The 19,616-nt window shown below is 44.7% G+C and overlaps 1 long non-coding RNA gene and 1 pseudogene across 2 annotated transcripts in view; one reads left to right on the top strand and one right to left on the bottom strand.

Moving 5' to 3' along the window:
* Positions 1 to 17,898, bottom strand: part of LOC147007987 (uncharacterized) — a 93,965-nt gene extending 76,067 nt beyond the window's left edge. Inside the window, exon 1 of one of the 2 annotated variants that reach the window (XR_015053721.1) lies at positions 17,408 to 17,898. This is a non-coding gene — a long non-coding RNA (uncharacterized LOC147007987). The remainder of the gene's footprint in view (positions 1 to 17,407) is intronic. The other variant, XR_015053720.1, reaches the window with a different exon arrangement.
* On the top strand, positions 1,989 to 8,622 carry LOC147007988 (uncharacterized; annotated as a pseudogene).
* Positions 17,899 to 19,616: the final 1,718 nt, after the last annotated feature.

Here is a 19,616-nt window from a genome sequence, read left to right as displayed (position 1 = left end):
GAGCTGAACATCCATCTGCAGGGTAAAGATGTCTTGGTACCTGACCTCCTCGCCTTTGTGAAGGCATTCGAATGCAAACTTCGCCTGTGGGAGCATCAGCTCAGCCAGAACAAATTCACTCACTTCGCCCGATTGGCTGAGCTGCGCCCGACCCCCGCTGCCTGCCGTCGCTACACCGCTGCCCTGTCTGAGCTGCGAAGCGAGTTCGAGAGACGCTTCAAAGATGTGCGCGCATGTGAGAAAGAGTTCAAACTATTCTCCGCTCCCTTTGATGTGGATTCTGTGGATGTGGCTGACGACCTTCAGCTGGAGCTCATTGAGCTCCAGTGCTCAGAGAGCCACCGCGCAAAGTTTGCTCTTTTGTCGCCAATGAAGTTCTGGCACTCGCTCTCAGCCTCCCGTGCTTTCCCGGCTCTTGTTAGGGAGGCCCTGCGCTTAGCTTCATTGTTCGGGTCCACATACTCTTGCGAGCAGCTGTTCAGTCGCATGAAGCTGACGAAGAACAAGACGAGAGCACAGCTTACAGACGCTCATCTTCAAGACGTCCTCCTCCTGGCCTCCTCCTCCATCAAGCCGGACATTGACTCCCTGTCTGCATCAAAGAATCACCAGCCTTCACATTAATTGTTTCACATTGTGATTACTGCAAGTCTAAAGGTTCAATTTACAATTACATTTATTATAATTGATTTTAGGTGTGTTTGTTATTTTTTCGTGTTGGGAGGGGGTGCGGCCCGCGAGGTGGCCCGAACGTGGCCCAGTGGCTCGCGGTCTGGTTTAGGTTGCCGACGCCTGTTTTAGAAGAAGATTACCTGTTGGGAAACTCCCGAGCATTCCATGAATGCCCTACTGATCATACTGGACTCTGCAGGCAGACGAGATGAAGGTGGAGGCATCGACCCTAACAGTTACATATCAAGTCATGAGGATAACCCGGCATTACCCGGTGATGTTTTCTAATCCTGTTTCCATTTTGAAGAAATAAATTTGTTTTTTTTTCTATTTTTTTGTGCATGCCTGAAATACTTCCCGACACCCACAAAATAATGGCGTTGGAGAGCATTAAATATTACCTTTCACAGTTGCAGCGACAAAGGCTTCGACACCACAAAGCGATTAAACAAAAAATCCCGCAAAAACCAAAAGTCTCCTCTGTATCCCAAACGGTCGAGAGGGCAGAAGGTTTCTGACCTCTCTCCAAGTCTTTGAGTTGAACGTCAAAGCGAGGGCTGATAACTCCACATTCATTCAACCTGCCCGTCAGATTGACCACTACCTTGCCTGCTCGATGGTCATCAATTATCTCAAAAGCTCTCCAGTTCACCGACAGAGAGACGGCGCGCAACCGACTTGCGGTTCTTGTGGAGGAAGGATCTCTCGTCGTCTGATCGTGCCGCAACCTTATTCACCCTTCTCTTGGGGGTGGGGACGCCTCCTTCCTCCCCACTTTCCCTCACTGGACGGTTTTGGCGCATAAGTGCGCTCGTCACCCAGTCATTAGTCAAAACGGGCACCAAGGCCGTTGATTGGACCGCGGCGGGGGGGGGGGGGCGTGATGGCCGTCGCTGCGGACCGCCCACCTAACAGGCAGAGTAACATTATCCTGCGTGGGCTCTGCCCACGTACATGCTGACACGGCACATAGGCAATGGCGTCGGTCAGGGCAAGGTAAAGGTGAGGGTGATGCTGACATTTTTGTAGTTGATGTTGAGGGTGTAAAAATAAAAGAAAACCCTGCCTTCCTGAAGTTACACATCTTACACGTTATTATTATTTGATCTCCATCATGGTACACAAACAGTAGTACAGTGATAGTTAAGAGTTTAAAGTGATGTACAGTGTTGTAATAAAGTTTGTTTCCTTGTTCGTGTATTTGTTACATCCTGGAGTTAAGATTTTGTTCTGCAGAAACCGATCTCCACTGACATAACGGGAGTACATGGGAAGATCGGACTTCTCTCCAGAACCTTTGTCCACGATAACAACAGATGCCGGTTTCCAACAAGATGGGAATGTGGAGTTCGACAGACACGGACTCCATCATATTGAAAGAACAGGAGCTCAAGAGAACACACGTTGAGGGCAATCGTGGGAATTCCATCAGGAGCAGCGGCTTTCTGGATATCAAGTACCTGGATGATGATCTTGGACACTCTCTTGGGTGTTTGTCAGAGTTAAAATGTGATAATTCATCCAGGAGGGACAACCAGACAAAGGAAGTCCTTGATTGTCAAGGGTGGAGTTTGCTGTAAAACGAGCGGCAAAACACATTGGATTTATCGACAGGTGAGGTGAGTACTTCTGTCCAATTGAAGACGACAGGTGTGGTCCTGTGGATGACTTATTTCGGTTGAGAACACTTCACAACTCTCGGAATGTTTGACCAGGCCGATGAGCTGGGATATAATTCGGTGACGACTGCAGCTTGAAATTTCCAAACACCCTTTTACAAGCACTTGCTTGCAAGATGATCTGTGTCGAGTCTGAAGAGAGCCATCATGGCGGTACCTTCTCGAGGTGGTTCGATGGGCGATCGCAGCAGCACAGGCAGGGGTGAATCAGGGTTGAGAATGTGGTCTCTCTTGGAAGGTCAGAGAAGGGATGAATAGCTCCTCCATACCAACACGAATCCACTAAATAATACCGTCAGCAGCTTCTGATGATCCATGGACAAAGAACTAAAATCCAAAGAACATCATTGATAAAACTTGATGCATATTGACAAGGACTTATATGTGGAACCGATGGATGGAGCATGCTGCCCCAAAAGTTGAGGCCGACTTTCATTTTTCTTTGGAATTATTTTCTTCTCTTTATAAAATATGAAGAATGTAAATAGTATAGCTCAAACATGGTGAAAACCCAAAACCTTGTTACTTGTTATCTTATTATTATATTGTTACGGTTGTGGAAATTCACAGAACACCATACAGGTCCTTCGATCAGTTGTATCGATAAGTGTGTGTTCAGATTAGATTTCCCCACCGATGTTTAGCGGGATTTATTCATGTGCAGGACTGTGATCTTTGAGGTAGTATTTTTCTTTGCTGTCTTTATTTTGGAACAAACACCTCAACCACAACCGCATCACCTCATCACCTTCTCCAAAACGCCAACCACACCACTATCACGACAACCACAACCGCCTCCACCACGACAACCACAACCGCCTCTCCACACCACCATTACGACAACCACAACCGCCTCTCGACACCACCATCACGACAACCACAACCGCATTTCCACCTCAGCACATGGTTGCCAGAAGCTTCGCATTCATTAAACAAGAAGTCGTTCTCTTTCTTTTCTTTTCTGGGTTTTTGTATGAGAGATGTGGAGCCGTGTCCTTACGTAAAATTGAATAAGTGCCTGTATATACTTGCATTTCGTATAGACATCGGCTGTAGGATTTTTACTCGTGTCCTATCTCCATTCCCCCATTTGCATTGCTTGAATACGTGCCTGTATAAATAAATGTGCTTGTTGAAATGTTCACCTGTCCATTGCGTCCCTTCCTTTATTGAGCTTCCATTATTGCGTATGGAATATTAGCTGGCTTTAAAATAGCCGATAAAGCAATCGGATCCGACGGGGCTTGGCGATATAAAACCGCTCGGCAAATCGCAAACGGAATGAGCCGCTTAAGAACGGCTCGTTTTCATGCAGGCTCCGTCGAGCTGTAAATTCCTGGCATTTCTGTCTGCGCGCATACTGAGGTAAATCGACATTCGGCGATCGGACCCTGTCGTACGTGGACAGAAGAGTTGGCTAATTTACGGTGTGGTTAAACACACACCCGTAGCTGGATTTCGGCGTTGATCAGAAAGCTGCGACAAAGTTTGCTCGTTCGGTGGGCGCGTGCGGCCGCGATTAGCTAAAAGCAGTCACCCACACGCTGAACGGGTGGGAAACTACAACAGTATTATAGTGTGTGTGTGTGTGTGTGTGTGTGTGTGTGTGTGTGTGTGTGTGTGTGTGTGTGTGTGTGTGTGTGTGTGTGTGTGTGTGTGTGTGTGTGTGTGAGATTTTGTTGGACTTCAGTGAGTTGAAAGCTATTGAGGATGTTCGTGGGGAGCTTTTGGGTGTTACAAAAATAAAAAAAAATTATAGTGCCAACTGCTCAGGATGGGGAGCGGACCCCGATTCTGTGTGCGTACGTATGTAATCTATGGAGTAGCCCCTCTCCCTGAGGGACGGCTTCTTCGTTTCTTTGTATAACATCGTCACAGCACCACACCTGTACCGAGGAACACCATTTTTCATGTTGGTTCATCATTTCGATACCACGTGATTCTTATCCAAGTCCTTGTGATAGTCATCGATGGTTATTCTGGTGTAATACAAGATGGTGATGATTGTAAACTCGTCATCAAAATGGTCATGAATCGTCATTCCTTCAGTGCAGTTGCCATCCCATAAACGGGAGAATAATAATGAATGAACACGTGAAACTGACTCATGAATCCAAACCCAAAAGCGCCATGACGTGCCAATGATGGTTGCAGGCCGCTCCAAGTGTGGGATGAAGAGAACGGGGAGAGATCGCTGAACCATGGTCCACAGTTTACCGGCCTCGTGAACATGGGGAACACGTGCTTCCTCAATAGCATCCTGCAGGTGAGACCCCACCCTCTACAGGTGTGGGACTGTTTTATTTAATGGCCACGAGCAAGGAATCGATCAAAGTGACCGAGTTGATGTTGTTTTTATCTCAGGTTCTGTTCTATTAGCTCTTTCTGAGTTTTGACCTCAGAGAGATCACCAAACTGTCGAGGAAGAACAGAGAGATCATTCTGAACAAGGTACCCATGCGCGACCAGGTATGTATTGTTCACCTGGACGTGTTTTTATCTTTCTTCCTTCCTCCTGACGACGTTGGAACATTCTTCATTGAAAGGATGGTGCTGTGTGAAGCCCTTTACTCGTTTTATCCGATTTGAAGGACGAACTTACTCCATCATGTACATTTCATATCCGTACCGTTCACGCTGTAACAAACGATCTCTTTTGTTGTGTTTCTTCATGTTGCAGGAAACTGCAGCACACCAGCTGGAGTTCGTACAGAGCCTCAGCGATGTGCTGCAAGACATGGCCGACCCACGGGTCTCACAACAGCTCTCGAGTTGGTACACACAGATCTCGCGGGACCAATAGACCGACAGTCCAGAGACGGGTAAAGGTTTGTGTTATCTTTCACTGATGATTATTCCAGTGCAGTGTTTGTGTACTTTCTAAAATATAAGAGTGACACAGAGGAAGCAACAGAGAATAAATAAATAAAATTCAATACATTTTACATGTACAGCCAGGCTCTGTACAGAATCTTACACTGGTTTATCATATTTATGAGCCTTCTCTATTTCAGGTCAAATGTGATACTGTTAACCCATTCAGTGCCGGGTAGTTTCCCCCTTATAGTGCCAGGCTATTTTGGGGGATTTTGCACCTTCTTTGCAAATATCATCGCTGCATGAAAAGTATCAGAGTTATGTTAGCGATACCGACAAAAGCATTTTAATGAGGTATTTTTATTTCAGGTGTCGAAGGAAGTGCCTTGAAACCTTCACTGTTGCCGCACGAGAGATACTGCGGGCAAATTTTGACACCATTAGCAACCAGGATGGGCAAGATGCCTCTTTGATGTCCCTCATCAGTTGCAAAGCACCGCAGCGAAGGAGACCAAAGGGAACACAAGCATCATTTCAACGCAGCTGGCAGTATTGTTACGGATTTGGAAGCCAACTGCACACAGACAGTCAGCAGTCCCCGAGTTCAGTTATTTCAGTTATAAGTTCGATAAGTATGTGTTTATAGTAAGAATCCTTCCTTCTGTCTAATGGGAATTCCGTGTGTGCGCTGCGAGTTATTTTCTAGTTAGTTTTTTTCTTTTTACAACTACGACTACATTATGGCTGACTTGAGTTGGAGATTGCTGCATGGTGTCTTCAGCTCTGGAGCCATGATGCGGCATTTCACGAACATTCCAGAGGAATGCTGTTATTGTGGTGAAAGGGAAACGATATTTCACATGTACCTACAATGTCGTAATCTTCAGCCAATTTTCTTGCTGATGAAAAACTTCATATTGCGCTTCTGGCTTCACTTCTCACCAACGCTGTTCATCATTGGACACCCGGTGAAAGAACAGAGCAAGTCAAGAGACCTCCTTGTAAATTTGATTTTAACTTACAAGTTAACTTACAAGATTTTAACTTACAAGTTACAAGATTTTAACTTTCAAGTTTAACTCACAAGTTAATTTTGCACAAGTGCAAAAATGGCAATTTATAAAACTAGGAAGGCAAAAATAGAGAGAAATATGGTGGAACATAGTTCTGTGGGTCTGATAGGCTTGTTGCACTCATGCATTACCTCAGAATATAAGGCGGCAGAATATTGTAACACTGTTCAAAAGTTTAAGGAAATTTGGACCACAAATGAAGCACTTTGTAAGATCACTCCACAAGGCACTTTGCTATTATTTGTATAGATGTGATATTTTGGAAATTTGTTTTTTCTTCCCCTCCTTCTCTCTCTCTCTCTCTTGGTGCTGCTTTCTCTTAAAATGCTCTGCCTTACCCACTGCAGTCCTGACCGTGTACTCGCAGGGGTGAGGAGAGCGAGCGACATTAAATAGAATTGTGGCAATTCTAACAAAAACACTACAACAACGCCACCGTCTCGCACTCGACCGGTCGCCATTGCCCACGTGTTTTGGACGGAAGTTCGACGTTTGGACGGCCCGGTAGTTGGACGGCGTGGGTATTTTGGTATATTGAAATTAGGCAATTAACCCTACCTCACGACGTCGAAATATTGGCGACCACGGTCCGCTAAGGGACCCGTGCACTCTCGGACTTATCCAAGAGTCACGACCTAAATTCCGGGTGTTCAGTGGAAGACGACTCCACTGCTCCACCTAGTGGTCGTTTATCGCCACTGAACCCTGCCCACAACAGTATTACTACCAAGCGAAAGTGGGAGACGACGTAAAATGGTTTGTGGAGAAGGCTTTGCAAGCTTGCATGGAGTGGGAACAAAACGTGTGAAGAGTCACTCAGCAGCAGTCTAAGGGAGCCACACCGAAAGACAAACGAGGGACTCATAAGAATAGAAAGTGCATTCCTGAGGATTTGAGAAGTAAAGGTGGATGCACATATTCGGTCATTCCCATATTGTGTATCCCATTATGCCGGCCATGGAAAGAAGAGGAGGTATCTTTCCTCTGAACTGATGGTTGTGAAAATGTACACTCTGTTCCTTGAACTGTTGTACCCCGATAAATATGCAGAATATCAGGCTGGAACTGATCCCAAAAAGACATACTGGGAAATAAAATTCAGATTTTACAATGATTATTTCAAGCAAAATTTTAACTTTGGGTTTGTTAGGCCTTGATCTGACGTCTGTTGTATCTGCACTGAGCTTAAGGCCAAAATCAAGGTTGAAAAAAATGCAGCTGCAACGAAGGGCCGAGAAACAAGGCTGCTTTTGCACAAAACGAAGGCAAACGTCTTCTACAAGAAGTTGAAGGAGTTTACAGAAGCTGCTGAGAACAATACCAACAAAGAATGTCTCTGTTTGATTTTAAACAGAACATCCCCTTCCACATATCCCGACTGGGGATATCTTCTATTCAAGGCAGTTGTGGCTGTTCACATTTGGCATACACTCAGCCAAAACAGGCAAAATGAAGGTGTACTCATGGCCTGAAACTGAAACACGTAGAGGTGTGAATGAATTGATTAGCTGCATCAAACATTACATTGAAAATAACATCCCAAACACAGTTCGGAAACTCATCGTTTTCACTGATGGTTGTCGTGGTCAGAACCACAATCATACTCTGGTTCAGTGTCTTTCCTCCCTTGTAATCAATGAAAGATTTGATGAAGCGATTCATCGGCTTACAATCAGAGGACACAACTATTTGCCGTGTGACCGAAAGTTTGGGGTGATAAAAAAAATCCAGAGAAGGCATGAAACCGTTGAAACGTACCAAAATTGGGAGACAAATATTTCTGAAAATTTTCAGGTGGTTTCGATGAAAGGGAAGGACATGCTTGATTTTAAATCACACCTTGGGCAGTTCTTTAAGAAATCGGTTAAAAAAAAAAGGATGGTGAAAAGTACTCTGTCAGTCAGGATAAAATGTTCAGGTATTCAGCAGACTTCGGATACGACATTGAGGTTTCTGAAACAATGTCATCACAAGAAACAACCATGTTCCGCCTTGTAAAGCCTCATGTCAGGGTGATGACATCCACAGCAAGCACTCTACACTAAGCAGTTGGGTGTAAAGGATGCCAAAGTTTGAAATGTCAAGAAACTTGTCATCTATCTTTCAGTTGAAGCACAGGCTTTCCTTGATGAGTTAGTCGCCACTGGAAACAGAGGTTGTGATGCTGTGTCAGATTTTGAAGATGAGTCGGCATATGATGATTTTGATGTTCGTTGGTTGGCTCAATTTGTGGCGCATTGCCAAGAAATAAGATGGATTGTTCGCTTTGTATTCATTTCATGTCGAGTTTAAAATGTAAGTACATGTGTCTCCAGGATGGTTGTTCTTCTAAAGTAGAAACTGTTGACACCGGACCTGAGAAGACAACCCCCCAGATGTAAAAAAAATAACAAAATTTTGTCCTTTGTAATTCTCATTTCACGAAAGGTTGTGAAATAAAATGATTCTGGAGAAACAAGACATATTTTGTCCCTTTTTTGACGAAGCTGTTCAATTCAAAAAGGGCCCAACGCCGCTGTTTTTGTTTGGTCACCCAGCTAAAACCAAACGATCATTTGCCACCATATTCTGTGATATGGTACTATCCCTGTGTCGTAAGAGGCGACCAGGGTTGCGTCAGGAAGGGCATCCGGCGTAAAACATGTGCCAAATCACTATGCGGATCATACGGATGATCCGCTGTGGCGAACCCGAACGGGAGCAGCCGAAGGAAGAAGAAGAAGATTCTGTGATATGGTAGGGTACTACATGTGTCATATATTCTACCTCTGGTAGGGTACTATATGCGTCATGATACGAAGATATTGGCAACACACTGAGAAAAATAATAAAAATTGCTCTCCTGTAAAATTTTGTTCATTTCCTTTGACAAAGCCAAACATTTTCTGTCTTTCACATGATTTACAAGTTTACAAATTACGATGGAAATATCACGTGATCCCAGCACCAACGATGAATCAGTGTTCAGAATCTCATTCAGACCCGGATAAGCAACCGGGTGCGAGTACCATGCGTCCTCGGCCGCAATGTTTGCAAATGGCATCAGCTCTTCAAGGACTTGAGTTGATGGCATCGAGTACGAGTGGGGCCAGTGATGTGTTCGAAGAGGAAGCCTGTGATGACACCGAAAGAACCGTTCGAACCAGACGGAATGGGACGTACTGGTGCGGAAACCCCACACCTCAAGGGAAAACGCCGAGCTGCGATATAACGAGTACCCGACCAGGTCCTGCACCTAGACGTACCAGGACGTCACCAAAAGATGCAAGAGAACTCTTTGTCACAAACAAGATTCTCGAAGAGATTCTGAAGCGCTCCAACCTTGAAAGACGCAGAACGGTGGTGGCAACACACAAAAGAACAGACGTTCACCGCAATCTCAGGAAAACGAGCCTCTGCCTTTTTTGGACCTTTCACTCTTCGCGGGGTACAAAAAGGCTGGGATGTACGGTTGCGTGAGCTCTTTGGGAATCAGCTTTTAAATCGTTGTATGAAGCTACAATGCCCATCAAGAGGTTTGAAGAAATCCGCCGGGTTATGAGGTCCGATGACAAGAGAACAAGAGAATTCCGGCTGCAAACGGAGCACATGGTGGTCTTTTGATATGTCTGGACACTTTTCCTTGAGAACTGCCGAAAGAGGTTTGTTCCCTATGAAAGTGTAACATTGGAAGAACAGCTGCAAGTTTGTCCATAATAAAAACGATCTCTTGTAATGCTTCATCTTCCTCTTTCACACGTGTGGTTCTCATTACTGTATCATAATTCACTACTATTCTTCTATTTCCACAGACTGCTCTCAATTCGACCTTTTATTCATACCTTGTCGAAAAAAATCCAACTGTTGCAGCGTTTCTTCTCTCCATTCTCTTAATTCGCCTTTATTGCATCCCTCAAGAAATGGCTTTAATCAGATCTCTGACGTAAAAAAAATTCAAAACCCCAGTTTGTTTTAAATGTTAGCTTTTCATCAACCATTCTTCTTTTTCCAACTTCAGTGCAAACTCACCCCTCTCACTCAACGCAACCATCACACTCTTCGCCCTCCAAGCCTCCCACTCACCCTTCTCCCACCATTCACCCCCCTCACTCCACCTTCTCAAAGTTTCCCACCCTTCTCATCCACAAAGCTGCCTCCTTCCCCTGCCCTCTCACCTCCATCTCATCACTCCACCCCCTCAAATCTTCCACTGCCTTCTGCCCCCCCTCCCGCAGAGCCTTTTCTCCTCCTCATCCGGCCCCCTCCCCGAGCCATTCTGCAATCCCCCACACTCTTTCAACAACTCTCCTTACCTCCCCCCTCCTCGCTTGTCCTAGCCTCCCCCTCCCCTGCATCCAAATCCTCCTCGGCTGGAGGACCGAATAAAGACCCGGTGGGGTCCATTTTCTTTTGGTGTGTGTGTGTGTGTGTCTGTGTGGTGGCACTGTCCTATAAGTAGAAATTGTTAAGTGTTTTTGCTCACTGCACATTGCCTGCATATTCGTGATTAAGTCTGCTCTGTGTATCCCTTCCTGATTATTGTAAATAAACCCCTGTTAAATGTACCAGCTCGTTGCCTGTCGTTTCTATCTTTGACCCAGTGTGGTTCGGGCTTAAGAACGAGGAAGACCGATTCTGCCGTAAGTTGTCATTTGGGCCGGAGCGGCTTTGGTAATTTCCGCCCGGTTACGCGGGATCTGAGTCGGGAATAGCGACTCGGTTCGGACAAAGCCGGCCGAGGGTGTGGCTTCCACGGTAGTTAGACGGCGTGGGTACTTAGGTAAATTGGAATTAGACAATTAACCCTACCCACACCGTCAAAATATTGGCGTCCACGGGCCACTAAGAGACCCGAGACCTTCGGAGTTATCCGAAGGTTATGACCTTCAATTCCGGTGTTCGGTGGGAGACGGCTCGACTGCTCCGTCTTGCGGTCGTCCTCGCCACCGAACCCGGCACCACAACCATACCTCAGGCTATGGCTTCCCCTCCACTCCCACCTCATGTTTATATGTGTACTGTACCGTACACCAAACAGTGATGACTCCATTTACACCTCACTATCCGAAAACATGGACCAACTTCTATCTTCTCATCCAAACTCTCTCTTCCTCATTTGTGATGACATCAATTGTCATCATACCAGTTGGCTCGGTGTAGGTACCTCTCTCACCTGTCATGGCCCTTCAGCAAAAGATTTCTGCGACTCATTGGGACTGACTCAATCGGTCAACTTCCCGACCCCTATCTCAACCAATGGTACTCCATCTCTTCTGGATCTGATTTTGACAAATTTCCCTGAAAATATCTGCTGTTCTTCCTCCGCTCCAATCGGTTCTTCTGACCACGTGCTTGTCAAAGTGGACATCTCTCTGGCTGTTATCAGAGAACCACTTCAGCGCCATCGAGTCTGGCATTTCACTCAAGCCGACTGGTAGGGTCTCCAAACAGCCATCAAACTTGGTCAATTCCACGTAAAATGTTCCCCGAACACCAAAAAACAAAAGTTCATCCTTTACCAAAATTTTTATGGCATTGAACAGGATATTATCCGAGTTTTCAAAATTGATTTGCATTTTGCTCCGATCCTGCTATCACGTGATTTGGCGGCCAATTCGATCCAATGTGAGTGGTAAATCTGTCTTCTTTTATCTTCCATGATGAGCATATTTTATCTGTGCAATCCATCCATTCTGTGTTTTGAATCAAGCAGGAATATCAGTGAATTCCATGATGCTGATTTGATGTTATATAATTTACCAGTAGACACAACGTGGGCTCCAAAAACTCATGACTGATTTGTGTTCCGTCAGTTCCGAAATTTCGATATTTTTCTTTTTTACATCGCCACAGAAATAGTAATCCAGTGAAATGTTTTATTCTCTTACAAGGGACTACATCATGTCCCTTAGGCATAGTGGGGCCCATGTAACATATCAAGTCTGAATTTTATCAGCGAAACTGATGTCACAATTCTGACTGTAATTGACCTAACATGAAGAAGTTACCTCAGTTACGTTGAAGAGTATGTTGTATTATATTTTATTATATATTATATTTTCAACACTGTGGGACACGAATCGGACAACACGAACCTGCAGTCGAACAGTTCCTTGGCTCTGAATTTGGCAAATTGTACAGAATCTCGTTCTGAGCACGCGTGTACACTTACCGTTTTTGAGGACATCACAAAGGACACAAACATCAGGCAAAAATAATGAATTTAACATGTGAAATTACGTGATGTAGAAGAGGATGCATCAGCGGTGGTGAATGTCTGATTCAAGGGGTTATTTATGTATTTATTTATTTTTTAACAACCTTTCACAAACATTTTATTTTAATTCAATTGGATTATATATTTAAACACTGCACAATACAAATCGTCTTGTTTTCACGTCCAAAAACCTCCAGTTTAGCAGGACTAGTTGAGCAGTTTAGTAGTAGGCCGACTCTACTGCTCCCTCTCGCAGTCGTGCTCGCCACCGATTCCCGGCTCCACAACAGTATCCCTGTGCAAAGTTTCTTGCTTTCTGCAAAAACTGAAAGAGTCTGGTGCTTAGCTGCTGTACACTGGGAACATGTATTGAGGCGTGTAATAGCTATTATTCGTACGTTAGCTGAACGTGGCATGGCTTTTTGAGGAACAGAAGAAAGATGTGGGTCATTGCAGAATGGGAATTTGTTCGGACTGCTTGAGCTCATAAGCCAGTTTGATCCATTTTTAGCAGGGCACATTTCGAAATTATGGGAATTCTGAAAAAGGAAAGCCTTCTTACCTGTCCAAAACCACCTGTGAGGAACTCATTCAACGAATTGCTCAAAAGGTCCACGCCCTCATTGTTGACGAAGTAAATTCTTCTGGTTATTTTAGTTTGTCAGTTGACTCGACACCAAATCTATCACATATAGATCAGTTAAGTGTTGTACGAAGATACTTAAAAGATGGACAGCCTATTGAATGCTTTTTAACCTTTCTGGCTGGACATGAAAGAATATGCAATTCAGAAAATCCAAACGAATTCAAGGAGGCGATCAATATGATCAGAAGCCTGACAACACTCGCACACGTCATCAGTTCGCTCGCAGCCCCAAAGCATATGACGTCCCACATCCCTTTTCGACATTCCAAATTGACTGGGATTTTGAAGGATTCTCTTTAAAGGAATGCCAGGACAGTAATGATAACAGTGTGTATCAGCCCTGCCTCGGAAGATTGCAAGGATACATTGACATCATTGAAATGCGCAAAGCTGGCAAGGGACATCAAAAATAAGCCGATTGAGAATCACGTCGAAAAACAGGAAAAGCAGGAACTACGAGACCAGAAAAGGCTCTTTCAACCAGATCTGCAGAAAAGGCAGCAGGTGTCTTCTCCACAGAGAAGCTCACAAACTCAGGTATGTTTTTGGTATGATATCACTGACTGTTTGTGTGGGTCCGATGCGTTCCAGCATGTGTCCTGTTTCGGTACGATGATGCTGACAGAAACGTGCATTGATCTGATACAGAGGAGCTTTGTTTGTCATGTTGTTCTTTGTGTCTTTAAGTCCAGTGATTAGATTTTGACTGTTTTGCATTTGACATCATTTTCTATGTAAATTGAGCATTGCTTGTGTGAAAAGCAAGGATGGGTGTGTGTTTGTGTTGTGGCAGAAGCCGTTACAGAATGATCTTCCAGATTTGGAGGCAGCCCTGGATTAACCATTAAGCAAAATAAGCACGTGCTTTGGGCCTCAAGGGAAGAGGGGCCCCACAGAGTTTTTTTTTGCAGTGCCGGATTTACAATGGATCATGATGCAAATGTTGCAGCTGAACCAGGGCCCACAAAAAGGGGGCCCCACAATAAATGAAAAAAAAAAAAACATTTACAAGAATATTAATAATAAAATATTACTGTTAATATTAATATTGGATTGAAGAGGTTTATATAATACATTTTAATCTTGGTAATACAACAAAATTGGAATCTGGCAACTACCACAAGGTCCACGGAGCAACCTCAGCTCGCTTCAGAACGTGTTCAGTTCGACAGTACTTGTCAAGCGTCACTTGTAGGTGAAGCGGGCAAGCGGCGCTCAGTCGCTCACTCAGCGTGCCACAACACACGTGCTAACATTGTAAGTCAAGATGGGCTCACACTGGGCCAAATCTGAGCAGCCAGCATCACCCAGCAAACAGCAAAACGGAGCATATTTTGCGTCACACTTGTCTGTGTTTTGCTGCTGCTTTGCAAAACGTAAACATAGTATTCGTCAGCTGTTATTTAGCATTCTCTCGAATACACGTGGTACTTGGTGCATGGGGTTAGGGTAGTTAATTTTAAATAAATAAACATTCGATCGAATAATTACCCAAAAGTAAAATAAACTGGAATATCTGGCGGTTTCTGTGCTTGTTTGCAATATGACGCTCGGGGGTCAAAGATGAATTTGAATGCACAGTTTAATATTATTTCTAAATACTCAGTGTCCGAAAGTTAAAAGTATCTTGTTTTACACATCTGCAAATTATCGCCTGTTGTCATTGTTTTACAAGTTATTCCATTTATAAAACAATTATATAAGAAATACTGAGAAGCCCGCTGCCCATTTGACGACAGATCTCAACAGCAGATGCTTGATTACCATCCGCGTGGGTACTTGGGTAGGTCGAGTTTGGCGAACAACCCTATCCCACGCAGGTGGCCGATTGGCACGATCGTGGTGAGGCCGAAAGGCCCACCCGTGACTAGTTCCCGGCGTTAGTCCGAGAGGGTCACGACAGAATTGTCCGTCCGGTGGGCGACGTGCGCGATTCGAGTCACGTGGCCGATCGCACGCCGGCGGGCGCGAATTCGCAACAATATGTTTGAATGTTGTGCGTCCTGCTCTTTAATTAAGTTATTTGTAAAAATTTAAACTTTTTGTATCCTTTTAATAAAACATTTTTTTGAATAAAAACCTGTGTGGTGTCATTGAATGAATCCATGTGATGAAAAGGTTCGCGTCTTGTCCCTTGTACATGTTTCAGGGAATAATGGAGGAAGTTTACAGATGGAATTGTTACTCAAATAACCTTTATGAACCAATGAAACCTCCTCTGGAAATGAGTCAGAATAACCAAAACACCTTGGAAACACAAACACACACACACACACACACACACACACACACACACACACACACACACACACACACACACACACACACACACACACACACACACACACACACACACACACACACACACACACATACACATACACACACAAACATACACACATAAACATACATGCATACACATACAAATACACACACATTCACACACATGTACACACACCTACACACACAGATATACACACATACATACACACATACACACACATACACATACATACACACACAAACACACACGTACATACACACAGATATACACACATACATACATACACACACAAACACATACACACGCACATACACACACACGCACACACACATTCACACACATGTACACACACCTACACACACAGATATACACACACATACATACATTCACACAGATATACACGCACAAACACACACACACAAACATACACACATAAACATACATGCATACACATACAAATACACACACGTACACACACATTCACACACATGCACACACACAGATATACACACACATACATACATACACACACACGTACATACACAGAGATATACACACAAATACATACACACACAGATATACACACACATACATACACACACAAACATACACACACATACACAAACATACACACACATACACAAACACACACGTACATACACACAGATATACACACATACATACACAAATACACAAACACACATACATGCACACACACACAGATATACACACACATACAAACACACACGTACATACACACACACACGTCAAATATCTCCCTCACGGAACCACAAATGTTTGAATGTTGTGCACTCAGATGTTAACAAATGTTAATTGTCATTTTTTCACCATAAAGATGTTTTCAATGAATATACACTCCCTCATTAACATATTTCATATTAAAAACGGTGTACGTGAATAATCCATGATAAGTGTGTTTTTATAAATAAACACATTCTCTTTAAACACGGGAGCTGCAGCGTTTCCTCCCCCTAACAACCACATCACCCCTCGTCTCCAAGGACTGTCGGAGTGAAACCACGCCCACACCCGATTTGTAAAATTCCATTCTCGACGCTTCTTGCTGAGTGAAACCACGCCCACACCCAAGTTGTAAAATTCCATTCTCGACGTTTCTTGTTGAGTGAAACCACGCCCACACCGGATTTGTAAAATTCCATTCTCGACGTTTCTTGTTGAGTTAAACCACGCCCACACCCGATTTGTAAAATTCCATTCTCGACGTTTCTTGCTGAGTTAAACCACGCCTACACCCGATTTGTAAAATTCCATTCTCGACGTTTCTTGTTGAGTTAAACCACGCCCACACCCGATTTGTAAAATTCCATTCTCGACGTTTCTTGTTGAGTTAAACCACGCCCACACCCGATTTGTAAAATTCCATTCTCGACGTTTCTTGCTGAGTGAAACCACGCCCACACCCGATTTGTAAAATTCCATTCTCGAAGTTTCTTGTTGAGTGAAACCACGCCCACACCCGATTTGTAAAATTCCATTCTCGACGTTTCTTGTTGAGTGAAACCACGCCCACACCGATTTGTAAAATTCCATTCTCGACGTTTCTTGTTGAGTTAAACCACGCCCACACCCGATTTGTAAAATTCCATTCTCGACGTTTCTTGTTGAGTTAAACCACGCCCACACCCGATTTGTAAAATTCCATTGGATAACGTTGGAACACTTGGTTATGTGGAAGATCACCAAGATTAACCAAACACTAAACACTGAACACGGAGATTCACCGAGACTCATTATTTAAACACACGAAGGGGAAAACGGTCGAAAGAGAAACGAGGGACCGAGGAGGGAAATACAAAATGGCGGTTACAGCGTCTCGGTCCCCTCACACAAGGGGATCTTTGATGTTTGATACAGGGGAACATTTCACCCATCGTACCTGTAATATATCAACAGCAGGTCTAAACAATCGATGTTTATCGGTTTAATCTTACTGGGGAAGGTGGAGAGGGGGAGAACATGGCGACAGGAACAGAGACATCCGTTTGGGACAAGTCTGACCGTAACGAGCCCTCTCAGCATCCTCCATCTTCACCGGGATGTCCCAGGAGGTGTGAACGACGCCGATGGACTCAACGTGCCCGTTCCATGGTCCATGTCTCTCGTGGACCCTTCGTTGAACACGAGCCGACCCTCACCACACGGCTCCGTTCGCCAATATGCACCTTCGCTCTCATTGGCCCACGTGACCAGCGCTGGCCACGCCCTTTGAGGCCTCGCTCTCAGCCTCCCGTGCTTTCCCGGCTCTTGTTAGGGAGGCCCTGCGCTTGGCTTCATTGTTCGGGTCCACATACTCTTGCGAGCAGCTGTTCAGTCGCATGAAGCTGACGAAGAACAAGACGAGAGCACAGCTTACAGACGCTCATCTTCAAGACGTCCTCCTCCTGGCCTCCTCCTCCATCAAGCCGGACATTGACTCTCTGTCTGCATCAAAGAATCATAAGCCTTCACATTAATTGTTTCACATTGTGATTACTGCAAGTCTTAAGGTTCAATTTACAATTACATTTATTATCATTGATTTTAAGTGTGTTTGTTATTTTTCGTGTTGGGAGGGGGGTGCGGCCCGCGAGGTGGTCCGAACGTGGCCCAGTGGCCCGCGGTCTGGTTTAGGTTGCTGACGCCTGTTTTAGAAGAAGATTACCTGTTGGGAAACTCCCGAGCATTCCATGAATGCCCTACTGATCATACTGGACTCTGCAGGCAGACGAGATGAAGGTGGAGGCATCGACCCCAACAGTTGCATATCAAGTCATGAGGATAACCCGGCATTACCCGGTGATGTTTTCTAATCCTGTTTCCATTTTGAAGAAATAAATTTGTTTTTTTTTCTATTTTTTTGTGCATGCCTGAAATACTTCCCGACACCCACAAAATAATGGTGTTGGAGAGCATTAAATATTACCTTTCACAGTTGCAGTGACAAAGGCTTGGACACCACAAAGCGATTAAACAAAAAATCCCGCAAAAACCAAAAGTCTCCTCTGTATCCCAAACGGTCGAGAGGGCAGAAGGTTTCTGACCTCTCTCCAAGTCTTTGAGTTGAACGTCAAAGCGAGGGCTGATAACTCCACATTCATTCAACCTGCCCGTCAGATTGACCACTACCTTGCCTGCTCGATGGTCATCAATTATCTCAAAAGCTCTCCAGTTCACCGACAGAGAGACGGCGCGCAACCGACTTGCGGTTCTTGTGGAGGAAGGATCTCTCGTCGTCTGATCGTGCCGCAACCTTATTCACCCTTCTCTTGGGGGTGGGGACGCCTCCTTCCTCCCCACTTTCCCTCACTGGACGGTTTTGGCGCATAAGTGCGCTCGTCACCCTGTCATTAGTCAAAACGGGCACCAAGGCCGTTGATTGGACCGCGGGGGGGGGGGGCGTGATGGCCGTCGCTGCGGACCGCCCACCAAACAGGCAGAGGAACATTATCCTGCGTGGGCTCTGCCCACGTACATGCTGACACGGCACGTAGGCAATGGCGTCGGTCAGGGCAAAGTAAAGGTGAGGGTGATGCTGACATTTTTGTAGTTGATGTTGAGGGTGTAAAAATAAAAGAAAACCCTGCCTTCCTGAAGTTACACATCTTACACGTTATTATTATTTGATCTCCATCATGGTACACAAACAGTAGTACAGTGATAGTTAAGAGTTTAAAGTGATGTACAGTGTGTTGTAATAAAGTTTGTTTCCTTGCTCGTGTATTTGTTACATCCTGGAGTTAAGATTTTGTTCTGCAAAAACCGATCTCCACTGACATAACGGGAGTACATGGGAAGATCGGATTTCTCTCCAGAACCTTTGTCCACGATAACAACAGATGCCGGTTTCCAACAAGATGGGAATGTGGAGTTCGACAGATACGGACTCCATCATATTGAAAGAACAGGAGCTCAAGAGAACACACGTTGAGGGCAATCGTGGGAATTCCATCAGGAGCAGCGGCTTTCTGGATATCAAGTACCTGGATGATGATCTTGGACACTCTCTTGGGTGTTTGTCAGAGTAGAGTTAAAATGTGATAATTCATCCAGGAGGGACAACCAGACAAAGGAAGTCCTTGATTGTCAAGGGTGGAGTTTGCTGTAAAACGAGCGGCAAAACACATTGGATTTATCGACAGGTGAGGTGAGTACTTCTGTCCAATTGAAGATGACAGGTGTGGTCCTGTGGATGACTTATTTCGGTTGAGAACACTTCACAACTCTCAGG

This window comes from Eptatretus burgeri, chromosome 22 (assembly GCF_056783735.1).
Source record: "Eptatretus burgeri isolate ZD-2024b chromosome 22, Ebu_testis_v1, whole genome shotgun sequence".
NCBI classification, from domain to species: domain Eukaryota; kingdom Metazoa; phylum Chordata; class Myxini; order Myxiniformes; family Myxinidae; genus Eptatretus; species Eptatretus burgeri.
Note: the sequence above shows the minus strand (reverse complement) of the source record. Positions and strands in the feature narration are given on the sequence as shown.